This window comes from Phodopus roborovskii, unplaced genomic scaffold, assembly GCF_943737965.1.
Source record: "Phodopus roborovskii unplaced genomic scaffold, PHOROB, whole genome shotgun sequence".
Classification (NCBI taxonomy): domain Eukaryota; kingdom Metazoa; phylum Chordata; class Mammalia; order Rodentia; family Cricetidae; genus Phodopus; species Phodopus roborovskii.
In genome coordinates, this window is record NW_026126480.1 from 41,426,956 (window position 1) to 41,445,252 (window position 18,297).

Genomic DNA, 18,297 nt, shown 5'->3' on the forward strand with positions numbered 1-18,297 from the left:
ACTGTGTCTTGGTGGATCTTTAAATTCCTTTGCCCCACTTTATAATATTTTCAAGTAATAAAGATCCCCATCCATCATAGGACGGAAACATCCAAACGTCCTTGGGTGGAGGGATGCCAGTAAATAAGGAATAAGTACTTCCTCAAATCAGTTCCTCTAAAGAAACAACGAGATTAAAACCCTAAACAATGGCTTCTGAGAATCTGGGGAGAATTTATTGAGGGAAAAAAAAATGGCTGAAACTTGGATGAAAAGCTTGTCCTGTTATCCTCCTCAACTCAGTTCTGCAGCACTAACATGGAAAGCTGATGACCTTTAGCCACAGTGAACACTAGCAGCCTGGCAGCCATCGGCAAGGCAAGAACGCTAGACTCCTGCAGAGTCCCATTCCCAGGGATCCGCTGCTATGGGGCCAGTCCAAAGTTTTCCTGGAAGACCTCACTCACAAAGAGGTCTTTATTTATCTGCTTGAAGATCTTCCCAGTGTGAACAGCCCTTTCCTCAAGGACAGTTGTCACAAACAGTCAGGCCATTGTTGAGTGTAGCTTCTCAAGAGATGGCAGAGCACAGTTGGGACAAACAGTGTGTAAACCAAAAAAACTTAAAAGAGAAATCTAGGAACCGAGAAGTTCAGAGGGAGCTTTGAAAAGCCCTGGGAAATTGTTAGGACTCTAAGAGGTCATGTGTGGGTGTAGAGATGAGCATATGCTCAGGAAACAACGGGGAGGTCCCTGGAAGTGCAGCCTTGGCAACCGAGGCTCTGTACAAGCAGACAGGTTTGTCAGCTGCCTGGCTGAGTTGAAGGAATGCCCAACATGCACACAAAAGCCCTTGGTGTGGATGGAGGGATAACCCGGGAGTTAAGAGTTGTTGCTATTCTTCCAAATGATCTGAGTTCTGTTCTCAGTGCCTACATCAGGTGGCTTTCAACCACCTATTACTGCAGACCTGTGGGAGCTGACCTATTCTGGCCTTCATGGGCAACCGGTCCCCCCCCCCCCACACACAATTAAAAAGCACTTGGTGAAGACTGACTGGACACATCTCAGGAAATCTTAGTTGTTTAGCTGACTGCTTAACTAATTGAGCAAAGACATTAATGCTGACACACACAAGAGGACAGGATCTTACAACATTGATTCAGAAAAGTAGTAAAAATGGAAACACTGGGAAGCAGAGACAGGTGGATGGATCACTGTTTCATGCCTGTCAGGGCTAGTCAGCCAGACCCTGTCTCAACAAAACAGAACACCCAACTGCAAAATACAACAGCCCTCCCTCCCTCCCTTCCTCCCTCCCTGCCTCCCTCCCTCCCTTCCTCCCTCCCTCCCTCCCTTCCTCCTTCCCTCCCTTCCTCCCTCCCTCCTTTCCTCCTTCCTTCCCTGCCTCCCTCCCTGCCTCCCTTTTCTTCCTTCCAAGGGTCTCTGCACATAGCTTTGGCTGTCCTGGTATGTAGACCAGGCTGGCCTTGAACTTACAGAAATCTGCCTGCCTCTGTCTCTCAAGTGCAGGGATTAAAGGCATGTGCCACCACAACTGGAACATTTTATTACTTTAAACCTCTGCTTTTCAGCAACAAACCCCACAAAACCTAGCAAGCAAATGTTTGATACACAGAGGCAAAGATGCCAGGTCAATATCTGAGGACGACTGGGGATTGGATCTACTTGATGATAACTTTTCATCATTTATTTAGAATGTTCAAAGAACTGACTGGAACATGCCTGAAGAATTTAGTAAAAACTTAAGAATAACATCTCACACACACAAAAAGGGAATTTTAAAAAAGCTAGAAAGTATGAAAAAGGTCCAACTAGAGATTCAGGAGTGGACAAGCCCATGACTGGGACTCAACAGATGGGACTTGTGAATATTAGGATAGAGAGGAAAAAGAAAAGAAAAAAACAAACCCTTGAGTTTTGCAGACTCTGTGAATCATAGCATTACACTCACACATGTGCATACTTGCTCAAACACACACACACACACACACACACACACACACACACACACACACACACACGTAATGCAAGAGGCACAAAGAGAGAGGGTCAGAAAAATTCTCAAATAAAATAATCATTCAAACTTGATAGAAAATTACACCTCCAAGAAGCTCCATGAACTTTTAGATAAACTCAGAGGAGACAGAAGGAGGGAGGGAGAGGAGGGAGGGAGGAAGAGAGGGAGGGAGGGAGAAACAGCACATCATTGCACCACATGAGTTCAGGAGTCTGAGGACAATGGAAGAGGTATCAAGTCCCCTGGAACTGGAGTTACAGATAGTTGATAGTTGCCATGTGGGTGCTGGGAACCAAAACCTGGTCCTCTGCGAGAACAAGTATTCTTAACCCTTTTCAGCTGCTTGAGAAGGGAAACTTTATTTATTTATTTATTTATTTATTTATTTATTTTTGGCAAGGAAATCATAAAAGCATTATGAAAGCCATCGTTCACAAAGGCTTCTCTGTCAGAATAGTACCGAATTCCCCAGAGACCATGGAGTCCTGAGGACAACAGTGACAGAGTCCAGCTATCAGTAGAAAAAACCAAGTGGGGATTCTAGCCAGCAAAATTATCCTCCAAATGAAGGGAAGCAGCTAAAATATCCCCAGATAAACAAACAGAGAAGATGTTTGTGAACAAATACTAAAGTGAACCTTGACAGTTAAGACAAAGGACCCTGGCAGCAACTTGAATCCACATCAAAACAAAACAAATAAAAAAAAAAAAATGAAGAACAGGCTCATTCACTGTATTTTTTTTTTCTGTGCAGTTTTAAAGAAAACTTTACAATGCGATGCTCATAAATTTGTGTTAATTGACCTTTAGTGCATAAAAATGTAACTTGTACATAAATAACATCATAAATTACAAAGAGAAGAAGGGAACTATATAGGAATAGAACGTTCATGCAGTACTTATATTAAATTGTTATTAGTATGAATTAGACTATTGTAAATTAAAATATTAATTATAACCCTCAGAGCAAGCGAGCACTAGGAAAATAACACCATGAAAAGGGACAGTGTGATACATGGGAATATTCAACTCCTCAGAGGATCATGAGATAGGTAAAGCAAATGGAAAAGTAGCAGCCATGAGCCTTAGCCTGTTAGAAACTGTAGTAAATTGCATAGAATAGGCATTCCAACTAAATGGCCAAGTTGGACAGAATGGATAAAAATTACTTAGCTATATGCTGTCTATGGGAGAAATATTTTAGATTAAAAAAAAAAACAAGTAGGAGCTGAAGAGATGGATCAATGGTGAGGTGCACTGGCTACTCTTTTAGAACATTGGGGATGGATTTCCAGCATCCACATGGCAGCTGACAACTGTCCGTAACTCTAGTTTCAAGGGATCTGATGCCCTTTTCTGGCTTCTAATTCTGGAATCAGTGTCCATATTCAATTGAATGTATATTACTTTCACACCATCATATTTTTTTTAATTGTAAGATAAAATGGACTTCAAGGAAAATTTTTTGCTTGTGACAAATAATGATAAAGGGTCACAATAGCAAGAATATTTCACAATAATGATTACACAGGCTTCTTACAACAGACCCCCAAAACATATGGCACAAAGACTGAGGGAATTGAAAGGAGAAAAAGACCAATTCAACAACACTAGCTGGAGGCAGCAATACCTCATTTTCAGTAATAGACAATTAGAGAAAATACACAAGAATGTACACTGGAGCCATCTGTAAACTAACTTGACCTTCAAGACATTGACATAATAACAGAGTGCATATCCTTCTCAGGTGCCAATAGACAATATATTCAAACATAAAAATAGTCTTGTAAGTTGTGAGTGTTGATATCAAGCAAAATACAGTCACCAACTAAAGTGGAATCCATACATTCCCAAATATTCAATGAGCCAAAGCAGAAATCACAAGAGAAGTGAAAAAGTCGTTGGAATCAATAGAAACAAACAAACAAAAAACCCAACCCACGTCATACCCAAACTCATGAATGTAGAAAGAATATTCCTAGAAAAAAAAAAAAGGAGCAGTAAAATCTAAAGCTAGCAGAGGATAAGATACAGAAATTGAAGAGAAATAAGGATTAGAAAAAAAAATAAGTAAAAACGAACAAGTAAAACAACAAATGAACCTAAAGATTCAGATATTAATATAAAATGAAAAAAGGGAAACCACTACATGATAAAAAGGATGAGATAGGAGTACTGGGGGCAGGGATCACAACACAGAAGGTGTTCTGGAAGAAGTGGGTACATACCTGTGTTCATTACCAAAACTGAGTTCAGGAAAACAGAGAATCTGTGAGAGACAAAAAGATTACATTTCTAATTTCAAACTTCCCGAGTTTGAGCAGCCCACTGATAAGTTCTATAAACTCTAATGAATGGGACCAAGAGTTCTCCACTAGGTCTTCTAGTCATTGAAGGGAAGGAATCCCCAAGTCAATTAAGAGGCCGGTATCACCCAGAGAAAGATATCATAGATGCCCCAAATCTCTTGTTAGAGAAGATGTAAAAGTCCTGATAGCACTAGCGAAGCAAATCTAGAAACCCAGGAAAAGGATTTACCACTGGAACTGAGTGGGACCTGCAAGGTTGGCTTAATGTGTGATACTTAGTCAATGTGATGTGCTGTGCTCACAAGAATAAAAGCAAAACCCATTCAGTCATTCCAATAGACCCCACTTCCAAATCCTATCGCTATAACCTACCATGTTTGTTGTCTTGAGCAAATGTCTTGATACCTGCTAGCCTAAGATTCCCAAGGATGAAGGGTTATGGTTAGGATGACCAGTGTCTGATCCATGTTAATGTTATTTCTTTTGTTTTCTTGGAGAATGTGACAGATTCTGATGTATTAAGTTGGGAGTAGGCAGATTTAATGCATATTTAATTTAAATTTTTCAACTGAGAAGAAAATATATATGTTAATCTTGAAAAGTTCCAAAGAGTTGCATGATGAGAGGTACCCAGCAGTAAGCCCTTTGAAACTTTTTCTGTGGCAAATATGTTTTCTCACTTGCCTGATTGAGGTAACTATGGCCTATGATGCCAGTGAGCCATGTATGTCTGAGTTGAGACTTCAAGATGTGTGAAACATCTGACAAATAGTAGATGTTCACTGTATGTTAGTTCATTTTTTTCTTCTCCTATTATCATTCTTTCTGACTATATACACCTGGCTGGCCTGGAGCTTGTAGCCATCCTCTTCCTCCCAAGTGTGAACTACTGTTCTTCTCTTGATATGTTGCCTCTGGAATGATTTGACTATAGCTCATCATTACTTATCTTATTATAAACCATAGACTGTGTCTTCTGAACTCACAAACTCCTTTGGAGGGACCCTCTTATCTCTTACCATAGCCATCTTCATACTAGTTGCATAGAATTACTTTTGAAAATATATTGCTGAGAACATATCAGAACTGACAATTTAAATGAGACAGTTTTGATTTTCTTCTAATTTGTGAAGTAATTTAAGATGTTCATCACCTAAGAACACTGAACTGGAGTCTCTGAGGACACTCTTACCGGTTCCCTATTAGCACCATTTACTACTGTGGTGGTACTTAGCCACTGCAGGGGGCAGAGCTGCATTTAATAGCATAGCACCGGTCTCAAGGTAGACACTTAAGAAGCAATCTCCGAGTTCACTGAGGAGTGGCAAAATATGGGCTTGTTTTTATTGATGGGTGAACAGAAACATAGAGAGCCTTTTTAAGACGTGAAAGATGCTCATGTCAACATGAGTGATGTGTTCTTACCTGAACCAAATGTGCAAAGCAGGTCTTTGGAGGCAAAAACAAAAGGTTATTTTGAAGGCAATCAATTTTGCTTAATTTTAACATGGCCCCACTATGCCAAGCAATTAGAGCTTTCTCAGTAGTGTAGCAAATTCGATATGGCAAAAATATTTGGCAAATGTTGGTTTTAGAAGTTAGATGTTGTGCCAACCTTCCTAATGATCTAAATGTGATTTTTTTTTAAGACACCCAAGCACTTCACAGTTATTTAAATGGGCCCAAATAGCTGTTCATCAAGGAAAGATTGTTCTTGATGGGAAAGATTTGAAGACAATGTCAAATATTAGAGGAAAAAGAACAATTGAGGCGTTTGAAAGCAGATATGTTGGCTATAAAACAAAAACTACTCCCTCAGGGAATCTGCTTTTCCCGTTTGTACTAGGTCCCAGATCCTCACCGTGCTAAAGCCCGTTACCCTCATGGGCAACACAGATGTTTGTGTTACATGGGGAGTTCATACCGCTTGAAAGTCCATTTTCCTTTGACTTTGCTTTTCCCCTTCAATTAAAGACACTCTGGTAAAGCAATTATATGGTTTTTGCAGAACTATGTCTTTGCAGACTGGAGGGTGGTAAAGCTCTTACATGTGATCAATGTACAGACAAATTCCTACCCAGAGCACAGTCCTCAGGGGGCTTCCCACATACCTTGTGTAAGTGAGGAAGAGAGACACCAATGCCCAAGAGACAGCATGGGGCTTTGTGGGGATGGGGGTGGGGTGTGTGTGTGTGTACTATACTCCTTGCTGAACCAGGGGCTGTAGTGGTTGCTGGAAGGAAAGTGCATGAGCAGCTCTTCCTCTCTTCTCTTGATAAGGTTACACTGAATGGGGCTGGCATCCTTCAAGGTTACTGTTTCAGAAAATATTTGCAAATAATTTGATGCGCTGTCAGCTAGCAGGCTGCAGTGAATCTTTGTAATTCAACATACTAATGTGGGCTTTCATGCCTTAAGCTATAAAAATAAGTTGGCAATGCAAAAGTTTCTGTAATGTTTATTTAATAACAGCATTTTAAAAAATAAATCTTGATTATTCCATCGCGCTCCAATGGAAGTCTTCCACTCTGCTAGTTGCCTGTGACCCCGGGCAGTTCCTTCCTTCCTTTGTCTCATTTGATATCACTAAGGAACATGCTTGCTTTTTCTTTCAGGCCTTTAGAAGAGACAGTTTGATGCCACTGCCTGCATGTGCCCCATCCAAGTCTCTGCTTGTTAAATGACTGAACTCAATTCAAGTCTTAGGAATCTCAGCAGGGTGGGAAGTTCATGGGCTCAGGGCCAGGAGCTGGGGACAGCAGGAAGATGCTGCAGCCACTCTGGACTTCGCCCAGCTGGAGCACCAGGCTTGGAAAAGTCTGGCCCTGTCACAAAGCAGTGCTTACAGCTTCAGTTTGTAAGAGGACCCAGGGAGAATTACTTGCCAGTTTGTGACAAAGGTGACCCCGAATTGGACCTGTAGAGATGGGGGCTGTGGATGCACAGTGAGGCACAAACCAGGGCGGCAGGCAGCATGAGCACCAACTGGGAGGCAGGAAGAACCTTCACCACAGCAGGGCAAGTCACATGGGTAGTTTGTCTGCTGGTATTTTTCTGGAATGAGGTCATTTCAACTGTGATTGGCTGAGCTAATGAACCTTGAAGGACAGCTCAAGGGAGTTTTTGAAGGTGGGGTCAGCCGGCTGTTCTGGAGATGGAGTCAGAGGGTGTCCTAGTGTGCTTTCTGTTGCTGTGATAAACATCACAATCAAAAGCAACTTGGGGAGGAAAGGGTTTATTTGGTTTCCTGGTTACAGTACATCGCCCAGAGGAGCTAAGGCAGGAACCTGAAGGCAGGAACTGCATCAGAGACCATGGGCACATTGCTGACTGCCTTATTTTCTATGGTCTCTCTGCTTTATACTACCTACTAGAGGATGGCCCTACCCATAATGGACCGGGCTTTCTCACATCGGTCATCATTCAAGAAAATGCCCCACAGACATGCCCACAGGCAGTGTGATGGAGGCAGTTTCTCCCTTTTCTCAGCTGGCTCTAGGTTGTGTCAAGTTGTCAAATACAAGCAACACAGAGGGTAACAGTGTCCCAGAGAGCTAGAGGGCATCCATCCTAATGAGAAAGTGAGAATGCCATTCTCAGGACCTGTGATCCCAGCACTCCCCCTGAGGTTACCATGCTCGTTCTAAAGAGGTCTAAAGAGTATATGAATGAAGGATAATAACTTTCCATTCCTGCTTAATCGACAGACGAATATCCTGGTCCACCTGCATCCTTATTAGAAAGAAGGAATTCTGAAGAGTGGTAAGGTAGGAGGCTGGGGCTCTTTTTGGATCCCCTACACCCAACCGAACTGTCCTCAGGGTGAAGGCAAGTGTTGCCATTGGGTGACATTGACAGAGACACCAGTGTACTGGGACACCTGGAACAAACTTCCAGCATCTACCTCCTCAAGAGAAAGGCTTCTAAAGTGTTGTAGCTGTTTTCTTTTTAAACACAGATAAACTTAACTATTTAAAAGATGCCCTTTGGAACTAAATGCCTTTTTAAAAAATATAATTTTACTTAATTTTCTCCTTTGACACTTTCATACTTGTGAATAATGCATTCTGGTCACTCTCACACCCCGTCCGCTTCCATCTTCTTCCCACCCTGTCAATCAATCTTCTCTTGTTTTGTTTTGTGACCCCTTGAGTTTAGTCAGGGCTGTCTGTGTGACCTCCGGTTTGGAGCTACCCAATAAAGCTGGTGCGTTCACCTGCTGATATACCACAAAAGACAGGGAGAGCTCCTCACCCAGAATCTACTAGTTGCCAATAGCTCAGCAGAGCCCCTCCCCAGTCCGAAATTAACTGGTGCCAGGCCCAGTCTTGTGCAGGACAGTGGAAGCCTCAGCTGATACAGGAGTCATGATTGTAACAGCTGTGCCATGTCTATTTGGGAGGGAGGCCTTCAAAGTCTCTATGAAGGAACAAAGGGAACACTAATTCTGTTTCCTTTCCCGGGGCAAACTTGGCAATGTCTGCTCTATAGCTGGGATCAGGGCCCCAAGGAGTTAAGGTTTTGGTTCCTGGGAACCTGCCTCTTCCTCACTGAAGGGGCTGGAGTTATCAGTCCTGAGGACACTGAGCATTTGGTTCTCTGATGCACTTGAGACAATCCTGTGTCCCCTTTGTGCAGCATTACTTGATTAGCTTCCTGCTGACTTGGTCCATTGTATGCTAACTACCTGGCAACGGTTCCATTTTCCTACTGCAGACCATCTATAAGATGCTTCACTTCCAAGTAGGCTTGCTGGTGAAAGACGGAGCTTGAGCAAGACCCTCTGACCTCAGATTTCCTGTCTTCTTTATTATTTCTGGTCTTTTGCTCCTTCTTCCCAGGAACTTGTCGCCTGCTGGTCCAGGTCAGCCAGGACATGGCATTTTGTAGCACCACTCTGTCTTTTGGCACTTACATCTTTCTGTCCCTTCTTCCACGATGTTCCCTGACCTGAGCCTTATAAAGGATGGTACAAATGTCCCATTTAGAGCTCAGCCCAGCCTGCTCTTCATTCTTAGTACCAGAGCAGCCATGAGTGCCTGCATCCACCACTGTTCACACAAAGAGAGGCTCCTCTGATTAAGGTTGAGAGTAATGTTTGTCTGCAGTTGTAAACAGGCATTTGTAAAGTAGTTTGGAACCATGACAACATAGCTCTGTGACAATAATAAGTTCTCAACTAGAGACCAGGACCTCCTCAGCCATGGGTTTTGGGCTGAGGTTACAAGTACAATATATCTTTAAAAACAGCCTTATTGAAACGTAATCCACACACCATACAATATTCTCACTTAAATTTAAGAGACTCCAACACAACACTTTTTTTTTTCCCAGGGACATATTCATGCACCACCACAATCAATTTTAGAATATTTTCATTACCTTCCAAAGACTCCACTTAACTGCCTCCCCCCAATTTCTCCATGCCACAGCCCCTGGTATCCCCAGCCTACACTCTGTTCCTCTGTGGTCATTTCATGTAGATGAAACTATACAACATGTTCTTTGAAGATACAGTCTCATCATGTGATCCAGACTGGTCTTGAACTCACCATCCTCTTGCCTCTGCCTCCTGAGTCCTGGTATTAAGTTGTACACCACCATACCCAGGCTCAGCACAGGGTCTTCTATGACTGGTCTCTTCCACTTAGTGCAGTGTGGTTCAGGGTTACCCATGCTGCCTGCTGCTTGCAGGAACACTGGCTTTCTTGCACATTCTATTTGGTTGAATTTCTGGCATACAGTATGTTGCGACCCTGTCCGTGCAGACTGCAGTTGCCATGGAGCAGCTCTGGTTCTGGACTGAACACCCAAAAGCTTGGGCTCCTCCCACTCAGCCTTAGGCAGCACGTGACCCTAACCTCTGCTGCTTCCTCACCTTAGCTTTTGTTTGCAAACCGAGAAAGGTGTTGTTTGGCTCATGCAAACTCAGAGACTGTAAATGAGTTTTGGGGAAATATGAACAGAGGGTTTAAGCCTGCGGATACTTCCAGCCTCTGTCACAGGTCCAGCTTGGCAATCATCTATGGAGATGCAACAGAAAATAAGCTATTTATTTTTTGATTATTGTGTGTGTGTGTGTGTGCGCACATGGGTGTAAAAGCCAGAGTTCAGCATCAGAGTCTTCCTCAGTCCCTCTCTACCTTATATTTTGAGACAGTTCTGGAGCTTGCCAATTTGTCTAGACTGAATGGCCACTTCGTCCCAGGGCTCTTCCTGTCTCCACTCACTAGTGTTGGGATGAAAGGCACATGCCACTGTAGCCGGCTTTCAGTGTGGGTTCAGGGGATCTGAACTCAGGTCCTCAAGCTTCCTTGGTACTTCACTGACTGAATCATCTCACCAGAACTATTAAGACCGTTTTTGGTTCTCTCTACTCCCAATTAAAATATGCAGGTGAAATAATGTTAAAAAAAAAACAGTCTTCAAAATAGTTTTTTTTTTTTTTTTTAAAATTATCTGGTGGGGAGGAAAATGTAGCTGTTACATTCATATTCTACTAGGTCGAAATAGATCTACAACTGTGCCTTCCTTTTACATTTTAAATAAGTAGACTGGCTTTTTTTTTCTCCTCAAGCAAAGTCATAATTGTATTTATTTTAAATTTATATCCTGTCTGCTTCAAAAAGGAATTTGAGGCAGCCAGGAAAATCACAAGCTATAAAATGAGCCAGCTCCATTTTATTCTAATAAAATAAAAGTTGGGCTCTCATCAGTGAGACAACTTCTCTTTGTGCTGCACTGTGTGCAAATATTTGGATTACTAAAGAGAATTTATGAAGCAATTACTTTTAATGCTATAAGAGGAAATTAAGTACTCATTGATTCTTGATTTATAAGCTTGAGCCTAAGATCATGAAAAAGCAAATATAACTTAATTAAATGTCCCTTGGCTTTGCTACTATTGAGGTCTTCACTCATAAAGTTAGTAAAACAAACCATTCCTAGGACATAAATGTATATTGGCTCTTCCAGTTGGGAAGGCAAATAATTTACTGGTTAAATATATTCAGCAAAGTTAACCCAAGTGAGAGATTTACCCAGTGTCCTTTGGGCCTTAAAGAGATAAAAGCTATTGTGGCTCTCAGGAAGCCATTGTCCTGGGAATGATAGGCATTCACTTGCTCTAAAAGGGAGTAAACATTTTTTTTTCTATTAGAAATATATATTTTAATGTGCTAACAAAATAGACCATAGATCTGCAATGGAAACAGCTTCCTAGTGTATCCAGTGGCCATGTGTTTGCAGTTATTCATGGAGACGTTAACCTGGGATAATTTAATTGAGCCTTCCAGTAATGTTGCTATTTTTCTCCTCTGAAGTGTAAGTGAGTTTTAAAAATTGGGTTCTAAAATGCAGCACTCCGGGTGATTCATAGCAAGCCAGCGAGCCGGTACGAGTCCCTCTTTGTGCTCCAGGAGCTATTGACTGGAAAAGATGGGAAGGTGAGACGAGAGAAAGAAGTCACCTCTGCAGGACCGTGTGTGTGTGTGTGTGTGTGTGTGTGTGTGTGTGTGTGTGTGTGTGTGTATGTAGCAGGACCTGGTGTGAAGGGGTCCCCCTGCAGGGAGACGCTGTCCCTGTTTGCCATTCATCTGCAGAGAGTAATGGGAAAATCCACTTCAATACATTTGGTTTTTATTTATTTTTGTGTATGTATGTGTTCATGTGTATGTGCACATGTATGTGTGTGTGTGTGTGTGTGTGTGTGGCGTGCCAGAAATTGGTGCTAATATTTTCCTTAATTGCTTTTCACCTTATTTGTTGAAGTTACTTTATGGGTAGGTATGCGCTTGAGTGTGTGTGTGTGTGTGTGTGTGTGTGTGTGTGTGTGTGTACCATGTGTGGGCCTGTGGAGATCAGAAGAGGTTGTTTAATCCCCTGGAGTTATAGACAGTTGTGAGGTCCCTGCTATGTGGGTCTGAGAACTGAACCCAGGTCCTCTGCATAAACAGCAAGTGCTCTTGACCATGGAACTATCACTATAGTCCTTCCACTTTATTCTTTGAGACAAAGAATCACCAGTTGCTCTAGCCTCAAAGGCTTGTAAGCCCCAGGGATCCTCCTGCCTTTGCCATGGGGATTACTGACCTGTTTGTTCCTTTATGCCCAGCTTTTCACATGGGTGCCAGGGATCAGACTCAGGCTTGTGTGGAAGGCAGAGCTGTCTCCTTAGCCTCTACATAGGTGCATAAGCATTAGGGTTTCCAATTTTGTCATGGAAAAGGAGTTGGAGAAAGTCTCCTCCCTATCATGGGGGCAGGTGGAAATCTTGTCTTCAGTGGCCCAGCAGGCTGGTGTGGGAAGGAAAGTTACCATGGCAGTGAAGGAGAAAACTGTTGGATTCTGCCCCCAAGCGTCAGGGTGGTGCTGGGACTCTGGGGAGTAAAATCTCTGCAGCAGGACCTGAATTTTAATGTGCTTTTTAGGGAGCACTGGCAGCCACCAGATCACCTCTTAGACTGGCCTTGTGGTTAGGTGAACAGTTTTCCCGGATGCTCAGGGATGTTTTTTTTTTTTTTTTTTTTTTTTTTTTTTTTCAGGGATGGAGACTTTTTCCTCTCTGTCTGTTCAGTGACTGTGTCTATGATTTGACCTGGTTGGGAATGTATTCTAAACTCAGGCACTAAGTGGCCCCAATGTGTGTACTGTGTAGGGTAGTGGATTAATCCAGGAACTGACATGAGGAGATGCAACCTAATAAATGATTCTAGGCTGAGTGGCTTAGAGAATTTCCCCCCTGACATTTTTCACAGAGCTGGTTCTGAGTCAAGATTTCGATTTTTTGTTTTTTTTTTTTTTTTTTTTTTTTTTGATACAGGGTTTCTCTGTGTAGCTTTGGAGCCTGTCCTGGAATTTGCTCTGTAGACCAGGCTGGCCTCGAACTCACAGAGATCTGCCTGCCTCTGCTACCTTCTCCTCCTGTCTCCCCAAAGCTGTCCCACTGTATGTGCATGTGTCCTAGTCTCCTTTTCTTATGAAGACACCCGTGTCATTAAATTAGGGTCCATCCTAAAGGTCTCATATAAACTTTGTGACCCTGCTATTAAAGCAAGATTAATTTTATTTTATACATCTGGGTGTTTTGCCTGTCTGTGTCAGAGTACCACACATATGCAGTGCCCTCAGGTGCCAGAAGAGGGCACCAGAACTCCAGGAACAAGTGTTACAGAAGGTTGCCAGTCACCATGTGGGTGCCAAGAACTTAGGTTGGATCCCCTGGAACAGCAGTCAGTACTCTTAACCACTAATTCATCCCTCTAGCTCCTTAATCCCATTTGTAAAGACTCCAACCAGTGCAGGTCTGTTCTGATATGTACTGAAGGAATTTCTGGAGGGCACAGTTCTGGGAGAGAAGCTGAGACAAGCATACATCATCAAGTAAAAATGAAACAAAGAAGGAGCTAAGCAAGCATGCCCCATCCTTCTTGCAGTCTGTATCTTGCCCATTTTTTTTTGTCATCACTATTCCTGGTTAATGTCAGCCAGCCAGCTCTCTGAGAAACAAGTAACTCGCTATGCATCCCTTGATGATTCCTTTGGTGTTTATGCCCCCAACCTTCCGGCCTGACCTTGGTGGATGTAGAGTTAATGGACATGAACAGAGTCGGCTCCTGAGCAAGTTGGGGCTGGTGCCAGAATATTTCTGGTGTCCCCAGCAATAGACAGGTAAATAAAGATAAAAGTCGATGTTCTACATACATAAATGTTAATTTAGAAGTGATTCCCAGAAGGCTTGACAATGTGGGAAAGGTTCAGAAAATGCTGCTTAAAATAAATGATTGTTAGCCCTGCAAATTGCAAGAAAAAGAGCAGTTCTGCAGTTTTTGAGTCAACTTTAATTGAAGCAAGCTTTAATTAAATACTGGCCAGATTGATGGATTCTGGCCAGGTCCATCTCTGGGTTCCCAGGAAATGGCCACAAGTCACATTTTTCAGAGGCTTAAAAAGGCAAAACCCAAGCCAGGTGGTGGTGGTGCATGCCTTTAATCCCCGCACTCGGGAGACAGAGGCAGGCAGATCTCTGTGAGTTCAAGACCAGCCTGGTCTACAAGAGCTAGTTCCAAGACAGGCTCCAAAGCCACAGAGAAACCCTATTTCAAAAAACAAAAAACAAAAACAAAGAAGCAAAACCCACAAGTCCCCCCCCCCACCCCCCAATCAGGTCCAATCAGGGGCAAGCATAGACCCTGGTGTATTTCCTGACTATGTACCTCCACAGCTGTACAGCTGTTCCTGGACTGGGGTAACCTTGCCACCCTTGGGGTGTTGCCAATTCTGGAGATATTTTTTGATTGTCAGGGCTGGAGAAGCATTGCGGCCACGAGGATGCAGGTGTCGAGGATGCTGCTTGCACCTCCTGTGGCACACCCTAATCCTCCTAATGCAAAGTGCTCTCACCTGTCCACACAGACACAAGGTCCCAAGAGACCCCAGGCTGGCCCCCACTCCCTATACCACCGGAACTTGGGAAGCTGAGGCAGGAGGATATATTGTGAAGTATAGGCCATCAAGGGTTATGTGATAAGTTTCAGCCCAGCCTGGGCTAAGACTGAGACCCTGTTTTCAAAACAAATGAAAAAAAGATGACAAAAAAGTACAAATAAGATGATAGATACAGATATGGTGGCTTCTTGGCAGGAGTGGGAGGTAGAGCTGGAAGTTCACAGACCACACAGGGGCTGGGTGATGGGCATGCGATCACAGAACGGTTACTTACATTTTAATGTAGTCAATAGTGTTTACTGCAGGACAGTGTGAGAGAGGGACTATGGGCCAATCATCCTTCAGGGTGGACAGGGGTGAGGAACTCAGCTTCAGAATGGGTTCAGAAGGGCAGAGTGACATCCGAGGGGTGGGAAGAGCAGATGTGGCCAGCAGAATGAAAGTCAGAACTAAAAGGCAACAGGCTGAAATAGGAATCTCAACGATCACTCAATAAAGGCATGGATGAGGCCGAGAAGGTGGTGAAAGGGTGCTCCTTGGTTGGTTTTCTGAACCTGTCCCCCCAATAGCACTCAGTTTTTCCTTGGAAGAGTTTGTCATTTTCCCACTTCTAGCTGAATATCTTTAGGTGGGTCCTGAAAAGAATAAAGAAAAAAAAAAAGTAGGAGGAGAGAAAGGAGGCTCTTGGTGATGTCATTGGGGCTACTGACTCAAGCTTCACTTTAATTAAGGAAAAGCTCTTCGTGGAAATGAAACCAGCAAGAAGAAAGCAGCAAAAGCAATGATGTATAAGTAGAAAAATGTCACAATGGGCCAGTTGTGGTGGCACACTCATTTAGTCCAGCACTTGGGAGAGGGCAGAGGCAGGCAGATCTCTGGCCAGAGCTGTTGAGTGAGACAAAAGGGGGAAATGCTGTGGGATATTTGTACACTGTGTGAAGCTGTGTTGCTGTGATTGATGTAATAAAAAGCAGAATGGCCAATAGCTAGGCAGGAGGGAATAGGTGGGAGAGAGAAGATGCTGGGAAGAAGAAAGGTGGAGTTGCCTGACAACTTTGGAGGAAGCAGATTAGGGAGTATGGAGATGAGGTACCACCATGTGTCAGAACATAGATGAATATAAATGGGTTAATTTAAGTCCTGAGAACAATTAGAAAACAAGCCTAAGCAAAGACCAAGCTTTCATAATTAATAATAAGTCTTTGTGTCATTATTTGGGGGATGGTGATCTAAAGATAGTCTGACAAGAAAGCTTGCTATAGAAAAGATCACCAGAAATTTCAAATGCTCTAACAATGAAGGCAATGTCTGAGGTCCTTCTGTAAGCAGCCTTCAGAAGGCTGGGGAGATGGCTCAGTGGGAAAAGCACTGGGTGCCCACTTCTCAGAATCCTTGTAAAGCTGGGAGCAACATTGTGTGTCTGCAGTCCTTAAAAAGCTCCATGGTCAGAGATGAATGAATATTTCCTAGTTACAAAAATTTATATCATATAGGACAATAATCCGAACTCACAACAATTTGCCTCCTTCTGCCTCCTAAGTGGTAGAATGAAGGTGCTCATCACTACTCCTGGCCCAGTATCCTGCTTAATGAGGAAACAGTACCAGTATCAGTGATGCTTCCTACAGTTCGTGAGCAACACACACCGTCATTAGTGCAGTTGCAATTAGATTCTCCTGGGACAAGGTTTTAGTTACTTTCAGCAGCTCAAGATGGAAGTGCCTGGAACCTCTCTACTTGTGATTATATGATATTTTATTATGTTTTTGTCAATTTATGGTGGCTTTAATAACAATTTATTTAAAAATGTTTTATTTTAAAAGTAAGTGTGTGTGTGTGTGTGTGTGTGTGTGTGTGTGTGTGTGAGTGCAGATGCCTATGGAGGCCAGAAGAAGCCATTGAATCCTCTGGAATTATAGGCGGCTTTGAGATGCCTGCCATGAGTGTCGGGAACTGAACTTGGGTCTTCTGAAGAGTTCTTTAACTGCTGGGTTGTCTCTTCAGACTGTTCATTATAATTTCTGTGAGCATTTCTGAGTTAAGTTTTGTTTCCAAGTAATTTGTGTTATTGTTGAGAACTTTGCCCATTCTTTCATTAGTTTGACATTGTTGGATTTGCAAATTAACAGCTCTTGTCACACACCTCACAAATCTTTTGATCAATTTATATAGTTTGTCTTTAATCTTGTTTATGGTGTCTTTTGACATGAAAGAACTTAAACACATCTAGGTAATGAAATCTGAAATCTTCAATCTTATGTATAAATTGGTTTCCTCTTGGTGTTTTTATTGAGAAGAGCTGTGTCCAAGCCCATGAGCCTCTTCCCCACTGTTTTATTCTAGCAGCTTTATAGTTTTAGTTACAATTTGGCATTGAATGCTTTGATACACCCGCAGTGTGTACAGCTGCCAGGACCAAGGCAGGAGACAGGTGCTTGCCAATTTTCCCAGGCTGCATAGTAACTGAGGGTTCTAGTCCCTGGCTGCTGATTTCAGGGACCATATTGAGGCACTCTTTTCTTTTGTGGCCTCAGGTATGTTTTTCTACATCTTACTTTGCTTTGTTTCTCTGGCCCTGGCTGTGCCAGCATCCTGGTTTTCATGTTTGCCAGGGCAAAACCATCCATCATTGTGCTCCTAACACCTCCTTTTCTCCTATTGTTCTCTGACATTCCTTCTTCTGAGTCATTTTTAATAGTTTTTCAAGTTTCAAAAATGAACATCCACGGACATCTGAGAAAGGACACAGTGTTTCCTCCCCTTTTCTTTCTTTGGTTGTTTGAGGCAGGGTTTCACTCGGTAGCTCAAACTGGTCTCAAATTCAGGATGACCCTCCTGCCTCATCTTCCCTGTGTGGGATTATATGCATGAGCCACCACAACAGGCTCTTATTCCTGAGTGTTATGTTTTTGGTAATATTGTTATTCCTTAATCATCCCTCTAAACCAGTGCTTCTCAACTGGTGGGTCGCGACTTCACAGGGGTCACATATCAGGTATTTACATTATGACTCATTACAGTAGCAAAATTGCAGTTATGGGGTAGCAAGAAAATAATTTTCTGCTTGGGGACCCCTATAACACGAGAAATTATATTAAAGGGTCTCGTCATTAGGAAGGCTGAGAACCACTGTTCATCAAAAGTAGGACCCTTGTACAAGCTAAGTAAGTGCTTTGTTACTGAGCCATCCCAAGCTTTTTATTTATTTCTGAGTTCATGTTAGATTAACAGTCATATCTAAAATAACTCTGTCTTCTTCTTTTAAAATAGGGATATGTTGTGTTTCTTCCTATTTTCTAATAGTAACATCAGACAATTCTAGAAGAATATTAAATAATAATAATAATAGACTATGCTTGTCTAACAGGAAGCTGTATTTCAGCCACATGCTACATGCCACGTACCACACTTCACTCTATGAACATCAATTTACTTTGAGTCTCAGAATAACCTAATCTACTTAGATTATTTTAACTCTTGGTTTTAATGACAGTTTGCCGCAAACTAGAACCACCTGAAAAAG